Source organism: Canis lupus, chromosome 16 (genome assembly GCF_011100685.1).
Source record: "Canis lupus familiaris isolate Mischka breed German Shepherd chromosome 16, alternate assembly UU_Cfam_GSD_1.0, whole genome shotgun sequence".
In the NCBI taxonomy this organism is placed as follows: domain Eukaryota; kingdom Metazoa; phylum Chordata; class Mammalia; order Carnivora; family Canidae; genus Canis; species Canis lupus.
In genome coordinates, this window is record NC_049237.1 from 28617035 (window position 1) to 28628314 (window position 11280).

Below are 11280 nucleotides of genomic sequence, written 5' to 3' on the forward strand. Positions count from 1 at the left end.
AAATTTCATAATCTTTTCCACCACTGATGTCTTCTCCAGTGCTATCACCTCTTCTTACTGATTTAAAAGGTTTGGGGTTCTTGATTTTACTTAATAGGTATGTCCCTAAAGTACTAGAGTGGCTAGATTCGACAGTAATAATTCAAAATGCTAAAGGTATTTATAGGGGCATCTGGGTGGCTTGGTTAGTTAAGCATCTACCTTCAGCTCAGGTCATGATCCCAGGGTCCTGGGATCGAGTCCCACATCAGGCTCTCAGTGGGGAGCCTGTATCTCCCTTTCCTTTTGCTTCTTCCCCCTGCTTGTGCTCTCTCTCTTGCTCACTCACTCTCTCTCAATAAATAAAGTCTTTTAAAAAAAAGGTATTTATAGCCAAAATTCAAAAGTAAGTTTTTATTTGAAATTTAAATACATCAGGGTTACTGGCTAACATGAAATTAACTGATGGTCAATTCTTTGGTAAAGAAATATAATTGTTTTGTGAAACCTAGTTTTAATTTAACGGAATCCTTGATATATTTATCGAGCACCCATTAAATGCTGGGGACTCAAACAAAAATTGTATCTAAGTCCTGCCTTCAAGAAGCCCTTATTCTAACTTTCTAATTGGGTTTTGCCTGTATTTTGTATACACGTATCAGAGCACATAATGAAATGTGGACAATTTCGGCATCCAGCATCCACTAATTAAGTTGGCTTCAAAACTCTGCAAAAGCTAGACCATTATTATAAATGTTTATTCAAAAATCTTTATTAGTCCCACTTGACTGATTTGGTAATTGCTTGTCTAATGTGATGACAGAAAGGGGTTGCGAACCTGGACTCAGGTTGGTGGAGCAGATGTGTGGTTGCAAAACGCTTCCCTTCTGGTAAAATAGAAGCCGTATCTTTTTCTTCTCTTTGTGGCCAGTTTCACCACTTTGCTCTAAATCATCCCATTTTTTCTCGCCTCCTTGTGATCTCAAACTACGACTTATATTCATGCTTCCCTCTATCTTTACCACCTACACATATCCAAATCTCCTCCATCTTAAAAAATGCCACCCCTGCCGTAATCTCTAGATTAGCTACCTCTTCCCTGCTCTTTCCAGCCATACTCTCTGAACATCCATGCTGTACTTATCACTGCTGTTGCCTCTCAGTTTACTTGGGCATGGCTTCTGCTTCCTTCCATGCCCTTGGAGTTTCTCCCCGAGGTCACCAGTGAGCTCCAAGCCACTAACTCCAAGCCACTAAATAGATGCTAATGTTGCGTGCTCCCTGCCAGCACCGCCCACCTGCTTCTGGAGCACTGCATTCTCCTGGAGTCTGCTCACTTTTCTGGGCATTGTCAGGTTGCTTCATCAGCTGGGGTTTTAGCACCTGACTCTTTTGTTGGCGTCCTGAGGGTTTTGACCAACTCTCTGCTTTCTCACCCTCTTTCGTCTCTTGCCAAGACTATTTATGTCTTTGCCATGGCTTCAATAGCCTTTTATGTTCTGAAGACTCTCTACCTCTCCTGAGACCCTCTCTCTACCTTTTCACCAGGCAGTTCCACTTGGCTACACTGCTAAAACAGAGTATAAAATTACAGTGGCTCAAATCAGACTGCAGTTTATTTCTGTTTCACACCATAGTCCAGAGTTTCTGGGCATTCCAGGGAGGGCAAGTGGCTCTGCTTCATGCTGTTGTCCAGGACTTTTTGGCTTTCTTTTCTATCTTGTTACTCCACCATCTAGAGCACTGTCCACTCTTCTACAGGGTGAAAAATGTCTCAATGGCATTGTGTTCCGGCATGCGTGAAGCGGGAAGAGGAAGCTGAGGACAACGAACTCTCTTTCCAGAAACCGAGCATCATATGTGGTGCTTATATGCCCAATCCACCGGGCCATACTTCGTTGCAAGCTAAGCTAGGGAATGTGGTACCACCTGGCCAGCCTTGTGTCAGTTAAGATCCTGGACACTGTTGTGAGAATTAAAAGTAGAAGATCCTGGACTTTATCAACCCCCACAGAATAATCAGAAATTAAGCAAATGACCTGAGGTCCAAGGACAAATTTTATCTAACTGACCAGACAGATCAAGTTCTTTGTACCTTCTCTTCACCCCGTAGATCCCCAGAATGAAGGCTGGGAGGACAATTAGTATTTTCTGCCCCAGGCACCTTGAACATAATATTTCCCAAACCCCTTTATTAACTTTCCCTCCCACCCTGGTCCTTCTACAGTTACCTCTCTGTGCGAGTATCATTGTCATACCCAGTTACTCAAACTAGAAACTTGAAATATCTTGAGTTCTCTCTTTCTCTCACTGCTTCATGTCAGTATTTCTAGAACTCTAGTCTGGCCATTTATATCTCTTATATAATTTTAGATCTAGACACTTCTTTATCTCACTGCCACCAGCTTAGTACAAGGCACCATTATTATCTCTTCCCTGGATCATTGCAATAGGCTCTTAATTGGCCTTCTTACACTTACTCCTGCCCCTTGAGATCTATATCTATTTTTCTATTCCATTGTCAAAGTTACGTTATAAAAAGGAAAATACGATAATATTATTCCTGCTTAAGATCCTCCAATGGCTTTTCATGAACCCAAATTTGTAATGTGCTCTAGAAGACTCTGCATGATGTGACCTCTGCGTGAGTCACCAGGCTGATCTCATGCCTCTCTGATCTTGGTTCTCTCCAGGCCTGACATATCAGGTTTATTTCGACACCTTTTTTTTTTTTTTTTTAAAGATTTATTTATCTTAGAGAGAGAGAAAGTGTGTGAGTGGGGGGAGGGGAGAGGGAGAGAATCCCGAGCCGTCTCCCCACTGAGTGTGGCACCCAATCCTGCAACCCCAAGGTCATGATCCAAGGAGAAACTAAGAGTTGGGCACCTAACCAACTGAACCACCCAGACACCACAGTTTTGACACCTTTTAAAATCAACTATTGCTACCCTTGATTCTGGTCTTTCAAACATTCTACTCTCTTTGTTGGAGCACTTCTTCTACTTCCCTCCCTGCGTGGTTAACTACTACTTATCCTCCAGAGCTCAGCTTTGGGATTATTTTCTCACTGGGGCTCTCCTCCCTTCTGCTAGGGACTTATCCTTATTTTGTGCTTCTATGGCACCTCTTAATTCTTTTCTACTAACACCAATCAAACCAATAATTAAATGGCCAGTATCTGTACTTGTGGCTATCTTGTAAGCTCCAAGAAGGCTGGGCTGCTTTCTTTATTTGATAAAGAAAACAAATGAAAACATTTGTCAAAAATATACTATCTTCGAAAAATTCCCTCACCCTCTACTGCTCTATGTAGAGCCTATCTTTGTCTAATGATGCAGCATTAACCTATTATAATAATAGTAATAGCTCTGCTCATGAAAACTATTAGGAGTGCATAGTGAAGAAAACAGACAATAAATATAAATGATATGTAATATTTAATTAGAATGATAGCTTCTATTTATATACTATTTTACAATTTTAATGTTTTTGTTTATATCATTTTATTTGAAACTTGCAAGACCCTGTTAGTTAAAGATTGCAGGCAAATTATTCTCACTTTATAGTTGTGCAAATTGAGATTCCATGAAGTTAAAGGACTTAACTGAGGTCTTTCATTTAGTGAATAAAGAAGACAGACCTCTGACTTCAGACCCAGGGTGCTGTTCACTGTATCAGGTTGTGACAGAGATCGTGAAACACAACCGTTCATATCTCTAGTTTCTGTGTCTGACATAGGCAGGCATTTGAGAGTTATTTATTGAACAGATAAATGTGTGAATAGATATACCAGTAGGTCTGGAAATGTAACTAAGATTTAACACCAACCTGTAAGTCAACAATGTTGGATAATGAACAGAAAGGATACAACACATTATGCTATATAGGAGAGAGGTGGAATCTGGCCAATCCACTAGATAATTGCTTTAAACTGAATTTAGTGATAACTTTAAATAACTATGTGGGTATGGAAGGTCTGTATATACTCGTCCAGAATCTTGAACCTGCTAATGATGGCTTGACAAAGGAAATTTTATTGTAGTTCAGAATTTGATTGAAATGAGTGATCTAAATGAGTAAATAATACCCAGGTTGACTCTCCCATGCAAAGAAAGGAGCAGAGGGCTGTTGACTGTGTCATTGGATTGAGGGAACCTTAAATATTCTGTCCAAACTTCATTTTCTCCCCACTCCTCTGGGTCATTTAAATATATTCTTGAATAAAGGAAGTACCAGGTGGCCATTTATAAGACCTCTGCCCTCTAGGAAAATAGCTAGTGTGTCTTTCTCTTGCATTTTGGGGTAGACAGCAACTCTATCAAGTGAAGGTGCTTCCCTTAAGGAAGGGAAGACCCTAACCCTGGGTTAGTAAAAGCTATTTTAAAGACCTATAATTCTGATGATTACATAAGGGGAAAAATGACTGATCAGAGGGTCTTATTTTTTTTTTTTAAATCTTTTGGTTAGTTTCAGTGCTATACACCTAGTATAGTTCTTAGACATAATAGGTCCTCAATAATTGGTGGTTGTTATGGAGATAATGCAGCCAGCTATAAAGGAAGTGCACAGACATGAGGTTGAAGCCCAGTTACGACACTTATTAGATGGCAAGATAACTTCCTATTTGTGAACAAGTTATTTAAACTTCCTAATCTTAAGTATTCTTGTCTGTGAAAAGAATGGTAGCTAGATAAACCAGGTTCTGTATTAGGTGTCCTATTTCTGCTATTTTTTACCATTACAACAACTCTGAATGCTCAGTTTATAGGTAAGTTAACTGGGGCTTGCCGATGTTAAGCAATTGGCCTTAGTCTGTGGCCATTTAGTTAGAGTCAAAGTTATGATCGAAACCTAGGCTTATCTGACACCTGATTGTTTTCCACTTCACAGCACTGCTCATATAAAATAGAGATGATAAAAATGCAGGATTCTTGTGATGGTTAGAGCCTGTGCATGACACATATTTGACACTCAGAATAGTGATTATTATTGTTAATTATATCACATGTGGTAGAGGACAATCTCTATATTCATATTAATCAGGTTTGGAAGAGCTTTGATATGCCCTATCCATTCATTAGGAGCCCTGGTTGAAATTTTCCTGTTTGGCATATGGTGGATGCCCAGTAAATGCTTCTTGACATGTTAAAGACATGTGTAATAATGCATGTAAAAGATCTAGTCATGTCTGAATTTTTAGTTCTGCTCGAAATTCTGTTCCTCCCACATCTCCACCGCAAGCACTCCTCTTTCACCTTTGAAAGTTTGGAAAGTTTTATGAACTGTGGCAGGACAAGGAACTATGAGGGGTAATCTTATTAGAACAGCTGGTCTTTTCCCCTCTCAAAATACACTGAGAGGGTTCTACTTCCAGCATAATCAAGTAAGCACCTATCAGATGAACCCCCTCCAAACAGATAATAACAGTAAGCTCTAGACAAAATTCAAGAGGTAGCTACCTGAAGGCACAGTTGACACCTGGAGGAAGGGGACAGTGTAGGATAAGTTTCCCACTTATTATGGCCTTTAGCTGTAATCCATCCCATGTGGGGCAGCTAAAACTCCTTCAGGAAACCTGCAACTTTCCTGGCCTAAAGAACCAGATGACAGAGTTTTGGGCAACAGTGGCTGCTAAATATAAGCTGTACCCAAATCTCAGGTTCCAGCATGCATGGGGTAGAATCCAAGCAGCTCAGCTAAAAATAAAAGATTTGGACTGAGATTTGAGCTGCCATCCAAGAGACAGAACTGACAATTTCAGCCCAACCAATCTAATCGCTTTAATTGTTGTTATAACAACAACAACTGCAGCAGTAGCAACTTCACACTCTTCAGCAGAATGTAACAGAATTCAGAGTACCCACAACACAACATTCATCATGTCCAGAATATAATCCACAGCTATCCAGTCCAGAAAGAGCTAGAAAAATGTGATTCGTTTTCAAGAGAAAGCACAATCAGTGAAGATTGATCCCTATGTGACCCAAATGTTGGAATTAGTAGGAAAAGGATTTCATTTTATTTACTTACTTATTTAAAATATTTTATTTATTTATTAATGAGAGACAGACTGAGAGAGAGAGAGAGGCAGAGATACAGGCAGAGGGGGAAGCAGGCTCCATGCAGGGAGCCTGATGTAGCACTCGATCCCAGGACCCCAGGATCATGCCCTGGGTCCAAGTCAGGCACTAAACCGCTGAGCCACCCAGGGATCCCCAGGAAAAGGATTTTAAATTAGTTCTTATTACTTTACTCATTAACATATGAAAAAAATATGCCTGAAATAATGAAAAATATATACAACCTTAATGAAGAAATAGAAACTGTTAAAAAGGACCACAGAAGTCGAAAATAAAATTTTGAAGCAAAAGTTTACTGAATGGACTTAAAAGCAGAACAGATGTGATCAAGAAAAAGTCTGTGAACTTGAAGATAGATCAGTATAAATTATCTACTCTTAATAAAGAATGGAAAGGGAAAACATAAGCAAAATGAATAGAAATAAATAATGCAAAGAAATAATGAAAAAATGTTTCCCAAATGGGATGAAAGACAAATTTACACATTCAAGAATATCAGCAAGGGCATCTGGGTGGGGTGGCTCCTTCTGTTAAGCAACCAACTCTTGATTTTGGTTCAGATCTTTATCTCAGAGTTGTGAACCTGCTTAATAAAAAAGAAAAAACCCCACAAATCTCAGCAAACCACAAAAGGACAAATGTGGGGAAAATAATGCCTTGGCACATCATAGGCAAATTATGAAAAACCAGAGGAGAAAGAGAAAATCTTGAGAGCAGTCAGAGCGAAAGGATGATTGATTGATTGATTGATTGATTGATTGATTTATAATAAGAGAGAGATAGCATTCAGGGAGAAGCAGTGGGAGAGAGGGAGAAGCAGACTCAGCTAAGTGCAGAGCCTGATGTGGGGCTCGACTTGGGGCTCAATCTCATGACCCTGAGATCATGACCTAAGCCAAAATTAAGTAAGAGTCAGTTGCTTAGCCAAATGAGCCACCCAGGAGCCTCAAGAGGATGCTTTACATACAGAAAGACAATGAATTAAGGAGGCAAGAAAACAATGGAAGGCCATCTTTGAAGTGATTAAAAAAAAAAAAACCCTGTCCACCCCAAATGTATATCCAGGGAAAATGTGTTTCAAGAACGAATGCAAAATAAAGACATTTATAGCCAAAAGAGCCAAGTGAGTTCGTTGCCAGCTGACCTGCACTGTAATAAATGCTGTAGGAAGTTCTTTAGATTGAAAAGAAATGATACCAAATGGAAAAGCAGATCTTCAAGAAGGAGTGAAGAACATAAAAAATGGTAAATATCTAGAGTAAGCAAAGATACTACTTTTCATTTCTTAATTTATCTAAAATACACATGACATTTAAAGTGCATGTTCTAACATTGTCTTGTGGACTTTACAACACATGCAGATGTAATAAATAGAGCCATTAACCATGGTTTAAAAGATGGGGAGAGATGGTACGCTGACCTATCCAGTGGTAAAATTTTTACATTTTGCATAAAAAGATACAAGGTTAATTCTAATCAGACTGTGAAAAGTTAAGAATATGCATTCTAATCATTAGAGAAAACAAAATAAAGAGAATACAATAAGTTATGGCCCAAGAACTGAGAGATAAATAGAAGAGACTTATTTTTCCTTTTTCTCCTTTTTGCCCGAAACACATCTTGATGTCTAGTTCTTGCTGGGAAAGTGGGGAATGCATTCATTTACTCATTCATACTTGCATCTAATAGATGTTTATTGCACAGCCCTCAGATTTCCAGGTAGTATACGAGGCCTCAAGGGTACAAAAAAAATAGTACACAGTCTTTGTCTTTGAGGAGTTTTGTCCTTTTTCCCTGTGAATTGATGGAGACTCTTTCAACCTCCATATTGGCAGAGTCTTCAACTTTTTCAAATTTAGGAATAGGGACCCATATTTCTAGATTCAGATAATAGGTAATAGTTGCTCTAAGAAGTTTTCCAGCATGGAGAGTATCTTGATCTCCGATTTCATTTCCATCTTGGGTGTGGAAACCTCCAATGAGGTGGGAAGGGTAGAAAGCTGAGGATTATGCCCTTGACTTGGAGTGAGAAGACTAGGTTGTAGTCCTGCCAGCAGCCCATGTAGCTGTGTGACTTTAAGTAAACAATTTAACTTCTCTGAGCCTCAGTGTCATCATTTGCAAATTGGGTAGTAATCTGTCATTGCTCTTAAAGGAGATAAATCTAGCTTCTGCTTCCTGAAATCTGGGTCCAGTATGGTTCAGGGTCCGCATAGCGGACTTTAAGAGCACTTAAAACTAAGTGTTCTAAGACCAGTTCTCCAACTTGAGTCTTGTTTTCTTGGAAGTTTATGTGCTGATTCGATTTTCTTTTCCTGTGTGGTTTAATTGGTGGAGTGGAATGAGCAGAGGCTTTGGTGTAAGACGCACCTGGATTTAAATTCTAGCTCTGCAATTACTAGCTTTGTGACCTTGGATATCATACGCAGTTTCCTTGTGTGTAAAATGGGGATAATACTGCTTAGATGGTGTGGCAGAGATGATCAGCTGTCCATCAAAGATTCTTCCTAAGCACAGAGGATTTGTTTCTGGGAGCTGCCCAGATAGGGGCAAGCAGTTGTATCTAATAGTTCATCCAGAGGGGCACCTGGCTGGCTCAATGGGTAGAGCATGTGACTCTAGACCTCAGAGTCATGAGTTCAAGCCCCATCTTGGGCTAGAGCTTACTTAAAAAAAAGATTCATCTATAAATACCACCTATAAGTAGTTCTTACAGATCCAATGTGAGTAGTGCTTCCAGGCCTGGCCCATAAGAAACCTCCCACGGACAAACCTCTGTGTCTTTTCCCTTTCAGACTTGATGCAGACCAGCATAAATTGCTTGGAAGTCACATGTTGAAGATGAAAGCCACAAGATGGAAGGATGCTAGACACCCAGGCCCTGCTTGGAGAAGAACTACCCCACTTGTAGGGATGCTATTCGAGTCTAGTATAAGTGGGAAATAAACTTCTGTTGTGTTGGAGCTATCATACATTTTGGAGTTTATTTTTACAAATTAATTTAGACACTGTGAGCTACAGAAAGCATTATCTGTCACATGGTGGGGTTAAACAAATAAAAGTGCCCTTCTGCCTGACAACAGTGTTCTTACCAGATTGGATAAAGAGTCAACATCATTCTTGCTTATGTTGCATTTTGTCATCTATGCATGTGACTCTCATTTTGCAAATAAACCAAACAGTAATAGCAGCGTCCCTCCTGGAGGGATTGAGGGCTAAGTGAGTTCTAAGCAGGAATGGGAGAACATGCGGCTGACAGCGGTTCAGAGATATCAGGTGGCAATGGGATGGGCAGTTCAGGTTAAATGAAATGCAAAGCAACCCTTTTGTTAAGGCAGCAAATGTTCCCAGGTCATTATCAGACAAAGAGGCCCAGGACATGTGTGGGGAAGCTGTTTTCCCTCAGAAGACTTTCAGTTAGGTGGCCTTCTCATTGCTGTCTCTGAGAAATGTATGTTCGGTCACTTGCCAAGGAAGGACGGCCTTTGACCATGATGTCAGCACGGTCGGAGCTGGGAGGATGGAGGACTGCACAGCGGGCTCCAAACACCCAAAGCCGCTGATGGCCTTGGTCAGGGGGCTCCCCTGGAGTCTAGCTAGGCTGCGGCCTGTGGCCTGCGCCGTGTTTCTACTCTCACCACTGTCTGCCTTGGCTCTGGCAGCACCCTGATCAGCACCCTGGTCAGCACCCCCGCCCCACAATGGAGCCTTCCTCTCCCTAAGCTCAGGAGGCTACCCATAGCCTGCTCCAGAGTGGGTCCCAGGGCCCCTGGACCTGGGGACCTCCCCGGGTTAGTTAGATTAGTGGTGGTTGGGGGCCGGGCCTGCCTTTATCCCCGCAACACCAGGTGAGCCTTGGAAAACTTGGAATTTGATTCCATAGATGCCAAATAGCAGGCAGGTGGCATTCCACTGCCAGGCCAGGAGCAGCCTCGGTGGTAGAATTTGGAGGGGCTGTGGGAGGCCTGGAGAAGTGGGGATACTCCTAGTGTAAGAAGACAGGGCACTGGAGGGGAGAGAGAAAAAAAGGGAAGGAGGAGTGTCAGGGAAGGAGGAGGATGGTGAAGGGGATGGATCTGACTGGGGTGAGGGGAGGTGATGAGGAGCATGGGGTTGTGGTGGCCAAGGCGTGTGGAGCCCAATCTGGAGGATTCTGAAAGCCAGGCAGAGGAGACGGGGTCAGGATGTTTCTCAGGTGGGCACATGAAGGGCACCTTTGAGGTAGGCTTCTTTCCCTTGAGCAAACTCCCTCCTCCTCCAGGATGTGGAGGATGGGCCCCCGTTGGGCTCATGGGGTCCGGGGCCTGCCCCTCCATGGGGGGAGCCGGTGCCCTCGTCCCACCGTGCCCTCCCAGAGTGGCCCGCGCAGCCTGCTATTCTGCTCAGCTCTCCCCTCTCCAGCTCCCCTCAGCTCCCAGCCAGGCAGCACAAACCATTTCTCCAGGCGGAGAGGAGGATGAGGTTCCGATGTCCTCCTGTCTGTGCTGCTTCCCAGCAGAGCCCTGCCTCTCTTGCTACCAGCCCTCAGACGGAGCTTTTCCCTCCCTCCCCGTCTCTCCCACAGAGTGGACCCGCCCAGCTCACACTAGGAGCCTCCTCTTCCAGTGGTTAGTTCCTTCCGATCAAGAGGACTCAGGGCTTGGTCCACTCCTCCTTGTTCTAGCTCACTTCTGCTTGACTACCTTGCTTTTGTTACCCCAAGTCTCTCCCTCTCTCTCTCCTCCTTCCCCTCTCTCTCTCCCCTTACAAATGGCTTTGCAGCGGCCCTGGGAGTGCATGGCAGCACCAGTAATGTCTCCATGGTTCCTTGTTAGCTGCACTCTAAGCAGGAAAGTGACTGGGCCTGACAATATAATTTACATCGCTGTATAAAACTATCTGTGGAAGCCAAGCTAATTTGTGCCAGATTAGGCTATTTGTCTCAGCCACTGTCTAGCAGCACAATCTATCAGAGGGCTGTTTTCAAATATCGCTTTTCAAGCGTGCCCTTGAGAGGCAGAAATTGATTGGGATCTTAGAGAGCAAAATTACAGCAATAACTTAAAAGAAACAATAATTACTGAATCATACCAGTGTCAGCACTCTGCAAAACACGAAATAGCCATCAAACCCCAATCCAATATATTCTGAAGCGAATTTATTGAATGGAAAAAGCAGTTGAGTGAGGGTTTTTCTCCCCCTCCTCCCCTTCCGCTGTACATATGGTTATCTCAAAACCGCA

At 42.3% G+C, this 11280-nt stretch overlaps 1 long non-coding RNA gene across 1 annotated transcript in view; it reads left to right on the plus strand.

Moving 5' to 3' along the window:
- Nucleotides 1-9148, plus strand: part of LOC106559852 — a 133531-nt gene extending 124383 nt beyond the window's left edge. The window contains exon 3 of the long non-coding RNA XR_005371467.1: nucleotides 8855-9148. This is a non-coding gene — a long non-coding RNA (uncharacterized LOC106559852). The remainder of the gene's footprint in view (nucleotides 1-8854) is intronic.
- Nucleotides 9149-11280: the final 2132 nt, after the last annotated feature.